Source organism: Aulostomus chinensis, chromosome 7 (assembly GCF_037954235.1).
Source record: "Aulostomus chinensis isolate RoL2024-O1b breed Wild chromosome 7, RoL_Achi_v1.0, whole genome shotgun sequence".
In the NCBI taxonomy this organism is placed as follows: Eukaryota; Metazoa; Chordata; class Actinopteri; order Syngnathiformes; family Aulostomidae; genus Aulostomus; species Aulostomus chinensis.
Genome location: NC_141326.1, coordinates 17,034,043 through 17,041,485, shown reverse-complemented (window position 1 = coordinate 17,041,485; position 7,443 = coordinate 17,034,043). Strand labels below are relative to the sequence as shown.

At 42.9% G+C, this 7,443-nt stretch overlaps 1 pseudogene; it reads right to left on the bottom strand.

Moving 5' to 3' along the window:
* Positions 1–5,639: 5,639 nt before the first annotated feature.
* LOC147258800 (eukaryotic initiation factor 4A-I pseudogene) lies at positions 5,640–6,794 on the bottom strand (annotated as a pseudogene).
* Positions 6,795–7,443: the final 649 nt, after the last annotated feature.

Below are 7,443 nucleotides of genomic sequence, written 5' to 3'. Positions count from 1 at the left end.
ATGATAAAAATCCTTTACAGTATCAAAGAATAATATATGTATACATATATGTATATATATATATATATATACACATATATATACATTATACTGTATATGTGGGTTTTGTGTTCTTCATTAGATTATATAATAAAATGAACAATTTAATGTACAACTGGTTCATAATTCAAAACAGAATAATTGCATCCATTTCTGTGGCAATAACAGTATTGAACATTTTAAATTTGGATCAGAAATGTGTGAATAATTTGTGATTTGACAATCAATTCATTAAATATTTCAATTGATTGACAGCCTTTAATTAAATCTTAATCTAAAAATAACAGTTTGAGCTTAAACTAATATAAAAAAGGGAATAAACATATTTACTGAGAATAAATTGATATTAAAGGGTTTTTCTCCCAGTTTTCAAGGTTTAGAAGCAGGGCTCACAATATTTTGAACTAATTAGATCAAATTAGAAGAGAAACAGGTTGGTGTTATACACCGTTGCCTTCTTAAAATAATCACCTCATTCGTTTTTCATGTTTTTCAGAAAATACAAAAAACTGGGGACACAACATCATGAGGAGTTGATTCAGGCAGAAAAATCCATCCATTTTCTTCTGCTTATCCTGTTTAGGGTCATGGGGGCTGGAGCCTATCCCAGCAGCCTTCAGGTGAGAGGCAGGGTTCACCCTGGACAGGTCACCAGGCCAACACAGGACCAACACATAGAGACAGACAACCATTCACACTCACAGTCACACCTACGGCCAATTTAGAGTATCAATCAGCCTCGTCCCCTCTTGATGTCTTTGGACTGTGGGAGGAAGCTGGAGTACCAGAGAGAACCCACACAGGAACAGGGAGAACATGGAGACTCACACAGAAAGATCCTGTGCTGGAGCTGGGGCTCAAACCTGGAACCTTCTTGCTGTGAGGCGACAGTGCAAACCACTGCACCACTGTGCCGCTGCAGAAAAACCCTTTTTGTCAAAAAATGTCTTAGGCAATTATTTTAAGAAGGTGACAATGTGTGAATCATTTTGTCTCGTATTACCATTGATTTATTCATTTTGGGTGAAATCAGTATTGATGTTGGGGAAGCGTGCAATGATGCAAAATCAAATCACCAAAAGTCTGCTGACGTGCATTAAAACTAATGAGCCTGTTCTGTTCTGACTATGTGAGAAGTATAAATCACTGATATTTGTCTTAAAATATTGGGAGTAAAAGTAAATTCTCAAGTACAGGTATAAAAACTCTCTGAAAGCTCTTACCTAAGTACAGTAATGAAGTATTTGCTCTTTGTAACCTCCCACCGCTGTGAGTGTGAGTACACCCTCTACCTTTTCAGACGGTCTCGCCTGGAAGACATTCTTACAAAAGATGCCAAAAATACTTGTGTAACAAATATAAAAGAGAATTGGAGAGAAAAGTTCAAACACTGCTTACTTTCTCACCTCATCGCAGTTGGCAAGTCACTGCATGAAGCGGGTATGAATCTCAATTTGTCAACTTCACAAAGTTACAGAAACTGTCACGCAAAGCCACTCATACTCCAACTTTGGAAACACACACGTGGGGGGATGGGGCGGGGGCAGCAGTTCTGATGGAGACGTCTCAAGTTTTCCAATCCTCCCTCTCCTCCTGTCTATCCTCCTGCCAATCCGTGTTTGCTGAGTCGAGTCACCTTGGTTTTTGTTTTTTCGCAGCCTAACAGTTTGAAATAATTGTTCTCTGAAGATACATACTTCTATCTCCAAGACGAGAAGGCTTGAAGAGGAGTCGACTCCCACACCTCAACATTTTTCTCCAAACTGAGTTTAAAGCGAATGGATTGATAATCTGCAGGGGGTCCTCAACCCTCAGGCAGGTTTTGAGTTTGCTGCTACTGCCGTCGACCTCATCCAGGGACGCTTAAGACTCCAAATTTTAGAAAGACGCTGCAAATTAATGTCAGACACCACCTGCTCTTAATTACTTCAGGCTGCTCAGAGCTTTCTCATTTGCACACGTGCCTGGATACAGATGTGGCGTACAATTGTGTGTTTACATACACGCGCAACTTCTTATGCATATGTTTGTGTATCATTCGGTGTGTGTAAATTCATGCTCTTAATTAGGAGGGTGTTAACAAGCTTGCTGCCTGTGCTGGTGACTGAAATGTCCCTGGACGCTCATTTATGATGGGGAGCCAAATATAAATGTCTCTACTTGTGTTTTGTGAAACTGTCCCCATTAGTCATGTTTATCCAACCTGACACTAAAAACTCAACATCAACCAGGCCTGATTCCTCTGGGTGATGAGTCATTCTGCTCAGGAACAGGAGGAAACATTGTTACGTTAATGTGTTTGACAATGTGAGGAAGAGCAACCTGTCCTGTCATTAGACACCTGTATGTATACATTACAAAAGCTCACTAGTGGGTAAATTTCCCATGATGCTTCACAGTTGCCCCCTCTGACTGTGCCAGATTTAATACCTGTACCGGAGCTGATGACCCATGACGGCATTGGATCAATAAAGACTGCAGCTCTGCTATTGATCTTCCTCTCTTTCCAGCGTCTTCCTTCCCTGTGGATATGTCCACTGACGTTCCTGACTGTGTGCAGATCTGCAATCCAGCACTGAACTTGTTCCCTCAAGGTAGCAATGGGAGAGCCTCCCCGCTTACAAGCGCAAAGGGTTAAGTAAACCACATCCCAGAGTCTGTCGGCTGATTTAAAGATGACCTATTCTATTCAGAACATGAATTTTCCCTTTCTGTGCATGTAGCTGTCAATGCAAATAAGATACAAATGCTGGCCTGTTTGCAAGATTAACAAAATTGTGAAATCCCAGCTCGAACATGAATGTGGAATCCATGTGGCCACGCCTCCCAGTTTGGAGGCGTGGCCACATGGATTCCACATTCATGTTCGAGCTGGGATTTCACAATTTTGTTAATCTTGCAAATTACAATATGTCAAAATGGGTGTTAGCACAGTGGCTAACATGAAGGCTAACTGCCGTTGGCTTTCTCCTCTCTGTCATCGTTAGTATAAGCTAGGCAATAAGTGATATCACACTGTTGTACCTCTTACAGAGTTCCAACATGATGTGTGCTCTTTTGGAATCTGCCAACCATTACTCCTCATCCACTTAAGCTTGTCCAATTTTTGCACATTTCTATGATTAAGTATAATAGGTTGCAAAACAGCTTGGCGAGATGTAGCATCAACTGCTTAGTAATAGACATAAAAGCAGATCAATGTTGGATTGAGTAATTAGGCTTTCCTCAACTGAGACAAAGCAAAACTCATACTGAGACAAGTTAGGACACTAAGGCTGCGATAAATATTAAAAAAAAACTTGCCAACTTTGCCAAAAAACATGCCAACTTTTTGGGGAAGTTTGTTCTTTTACCAGGGAGGTGAGACCCACAGAGATAAGCAGAGAGCAAGTTAGCTTAGCGCAGTGAATGGCAGTGGGTGGTAAGTGTTAGCGCACCTCATTTAAAAGTCACTCCCTTGCACTCTGCCTGTGAGCATAAACTTCCCCCCTGTGTTTCTCTTGAGCAACATCATGGTCATTCATGAATGAAACGAGTTTGTCCTTGTGTTAAAAAGTGCTCTGGCAAATACAGGTAATAAGATAAACCAATAAAATTGATCACTGGCTTGTGCCTATGAAATGTCCACTACTGCGGCCTCGCTAGTGCTCAGACATGTTTTTCAAGGTCAGTTAGATCATATTGTTTTACGGCTGCTACTTTAATATCTTACATAATATAAAAACAAATTAACACAATTCACCTTGAGAGTGGACAAGAAGGAGCTGATGTGTGTAATTGTAATGTAACAGCCTCTTTCCTGACTGCAGGGCCTCCTCCTCAGAGCAGCCACCTCTTGAGAATAACAGGCAAACGGAGCATGAAGGGAAGGCGAGGTCTGGTCCAGGGGAAGATAGCATGACTGTCTAACAGGATGTGCTTAGTTACACACTCTCTGTTCCTACTAGAGCCTCGACAGCACACCAAGGCCACACATGGGAGAAGAGGCAACAGGACGTGTGTGTGTGTGTGTGTGTGTGTGTGTGTGTGTGTGAGTGTGTGTGTGAGTGTGTGTGTGTGTGTGTGTGTGTGTGTGCGTGTGTGTGTCTGATGCAAGAAAAGATATATCATACCCTACTTTTGCCTGGAGAGTCTCTGGGACGCATCCAAGATGCCAACAGCAGTGACAGCATCATCAACAAAATGTAGCTGCACACAGACACAGATTGCTGCTGAACCGCTTGAGAAAAACACTCCAAATGTGTTTAGGAAACTGCTCAGCTCCGAGAGGGAAAATCAGCCCCCCCTCCAACCTCCCATCCTGTCTGTCCCAAACAAACAAGCAAACCAACACACACACACAAACAACTATTCCACAGAGTGAAGATTCCCTATCTGAATTCCAGGTAAGCGTTCCCACTCCATCATGTCTCCTGGCCAATGATTCAATTTACAGCCAAATGAAACGAAGTGCAGCAGTCCTAACAGAGTGTCAGGCTGCTCCTGGAGGTCAAACAACACTTGAAGTGAATGACTTCTGTCTATAAATCCTTCACGTTGTGGATGTCTTGCTTATTGGCATGCTACATCAGCATACCTGTTTATCCGAGGAAGCCATTTCCCTACAAAGAAACTGTCTGGCCCTTTGCCCAGTTTACCTTTAAGGGCCATCTCTCGCCCTCACTTCTCTTCCTCTCTCATGCCTTTTTCATTTCCCAAGTGGGTAATTCAGCACCTCAAGGCAGGAGACATTTTTCATTCTTTAACCCACCTGAAAATAAAAAATCCAACGTGATGAAGGTCTAATAAGAAGACAAAATATATGAGAAGAGGAGTAGAGACGAAGTGGTCATGAGAGATACATTAACGTTTCAGGATAATACGGCCGATTTGGGGTCTGATTCGCTCCTCGTGACAATTGTGAGGGCGTTCCAGAGTCAAGGCTGATGTGTGGCCTGAGGGCTTTGCAGACATAAGTCTCACATTTTCAAACGGATCCGAGTCTCCCCGATCTCCAATCAGGGTTTGTTACAACTTGACACAAATTTCCGTGAGATCTTGAGTCTCCAGAATCACCACTCTGAAATCTCTGTGATGAAAGTGTGTGACCTGAATTCAATCGCTGTGATGTGCGCGTTCGACAATTAGATGTTGACAATCATTTTCATTATGTCTGCGGTTGCCCTCGTTATTACAATTTATTGCAACACGACTCTACTGTATTTAGTATGTTGAGAAAAAGAAACATATTTTTTACAGGTATTATTATTATCATATCTTAATCAGCAGACATTTTTTTATGTTTAACAACAACAAAAAATAAGTTCCACATTCATTTGATGCGCCTAATCTCAGATTCCCTGAAGATAAAAGCACATAGTAGTGAGTTGTTCTGAATCCAGTGGTACCAAACATTTGACATAGGTTCAGGGGGTCCAGGACGTCATGCATCATCTACACGTAGGAGTATTAAACACTCCCCCAACACAATGGCGCAGCACCATTAGAGGGCACACAGGAAACAGTCACAGCCAGAGCACTCGTCAAAATAACACAGGCCTATTTCTTTTCTAAGATAGGCCCATGTTCTTTTTTCCACACCCCAATTCTGTTATTATTTGTTATGACATGTTACATTTTGAAAGAGTAGGTTTGTTCTCAACTCCCAAAGGTATCTTGTGTTCTTCGGTGATCCTGCTGATGGCTGCTCCCTTGGTGCGGCTGAAATGACCGCTGGGACCAATCCTGTGGATGTAGCTCTCTCTCTTTGTCGGCAGGTCATAGCTGATGACCAGCGACACCTGCTGCACATCAATCCCTCGGGCCAGTATATCTGTGGTGATGAGCACTCTAGTGGAACCTGAGCGGAACTCGCTCATGATTAAGTCTCTCTGCTCCCGGTCCATGTTAGCATGGAGGGCAGAAACTGTAAATTGTTGTTGCCAGTCCACCTTCCTTCTCATGTTCACAAAAATTATTGCTTGAGCTATTGCGAGTGTCTCATAAAACTCATACAGCATTTTCAGCTTCCACTCGTCTTTTGCTGCATTTATTTACAACTGCTGGATTCCCTCAGGGTCATTGCCTCCCTGCTAACTGAGATGCCAACCGGTCATGCATAAGCCGCTTTGTGATCTCCAACATTTCAGCGGGCAGGGTCACTGACATCAGGACCACCGGCGTACTGCTTGGTGAGATCTGGGAGATCTCATAGATCTGCCTTTTGAACCCTCGGCTGAGCATCAGGTCATCCATCACACACATGGTGCTCTTTGTATAGCTGTGTCCAGAAATCAACTTGTCCATGACTTGACTGGAGTACCCACCACCATTTGAGGGGCTTTAGCACAGAGCCTTTGGACTTCATGCTGGATGCCAGTTCCCCTTGACACAAGCATAACAGTTGACTCCCATGTACTCATCCAGAACCAGCACCACCCTCTGGATCTGCTTAGCCAGCTCCTTTGTGGGTGCCAGAACCAGAGCCTGAGTGGTCTTCAGCTTCATATCGATCAGCTGCATTACAGAAATGGCAAAGATGGCGTTCTTCCCAGTGCCAGGCTGGGACTGAGCGATCACATCATAACTTTTGATATCAGATATGATGGCTCTCTGCTGGATAGACGCCTCTCCAAACCATAGCCGTAAGCAGATCCTCACTCAAGTTCATCTTCATCACACATCCGTCATCACACAGAACTGTCCAGGGTCTGGTTCCAGTTACTCTCAATGATGGCCTCTGGGCCTTTGTCTCTCTTATCATATTTAGGCGCCATTATTACAAACAATGAATAGCTGATTTGATGAAGTAGTGCTCAAACAGTGTCTTCACAGTTGTCTTTGCAATGTAAAATGATCAAGCTGAGAGTGCTCATGCGTGCTTGAGCGTGAGTGCCATCTCGGCAGGATCCTGCCATCTCACTGAGACAGCGTCATCTTTACTGACCACAGATGCGAGAAATCTCTGTCTGTCTGTCTGTTTATCTGTCCGTCCGTCTCTGTCTCTGCCTCTGTCTCCGTCTCTGTCTGTCTCTCTGGATAATCATGCATCTGCAAAGCCCCTAAAGCTCAACTTGATTCACCCACATTAAGACTGAAACAAGGCCCACGCCAGATGGTGGATTGTCCCAAAAGGGGGACGGGCCCCACAGTTTGGGAACTATAAGATGAGACAAAGAAGATGTGATACAAATACTCAAAATACCTGTAATTAATGAAAATAGATTGAACAGGATTCCTCCAACATTTGGTAGTCAAATACATCTCACAGACTTATCTGAAGCTCATAGACGCATAGGGTGTGTTGGTGGTGGTCTAATTACGTTCTCTAATATCTTTCAAAAAAGTGGAGATTTAAGAATTAAATAAAAATTAACAAACATGTTTCTAACCCAGCAGTTTCTTTGTGAGTATTTCTGTTTTTTT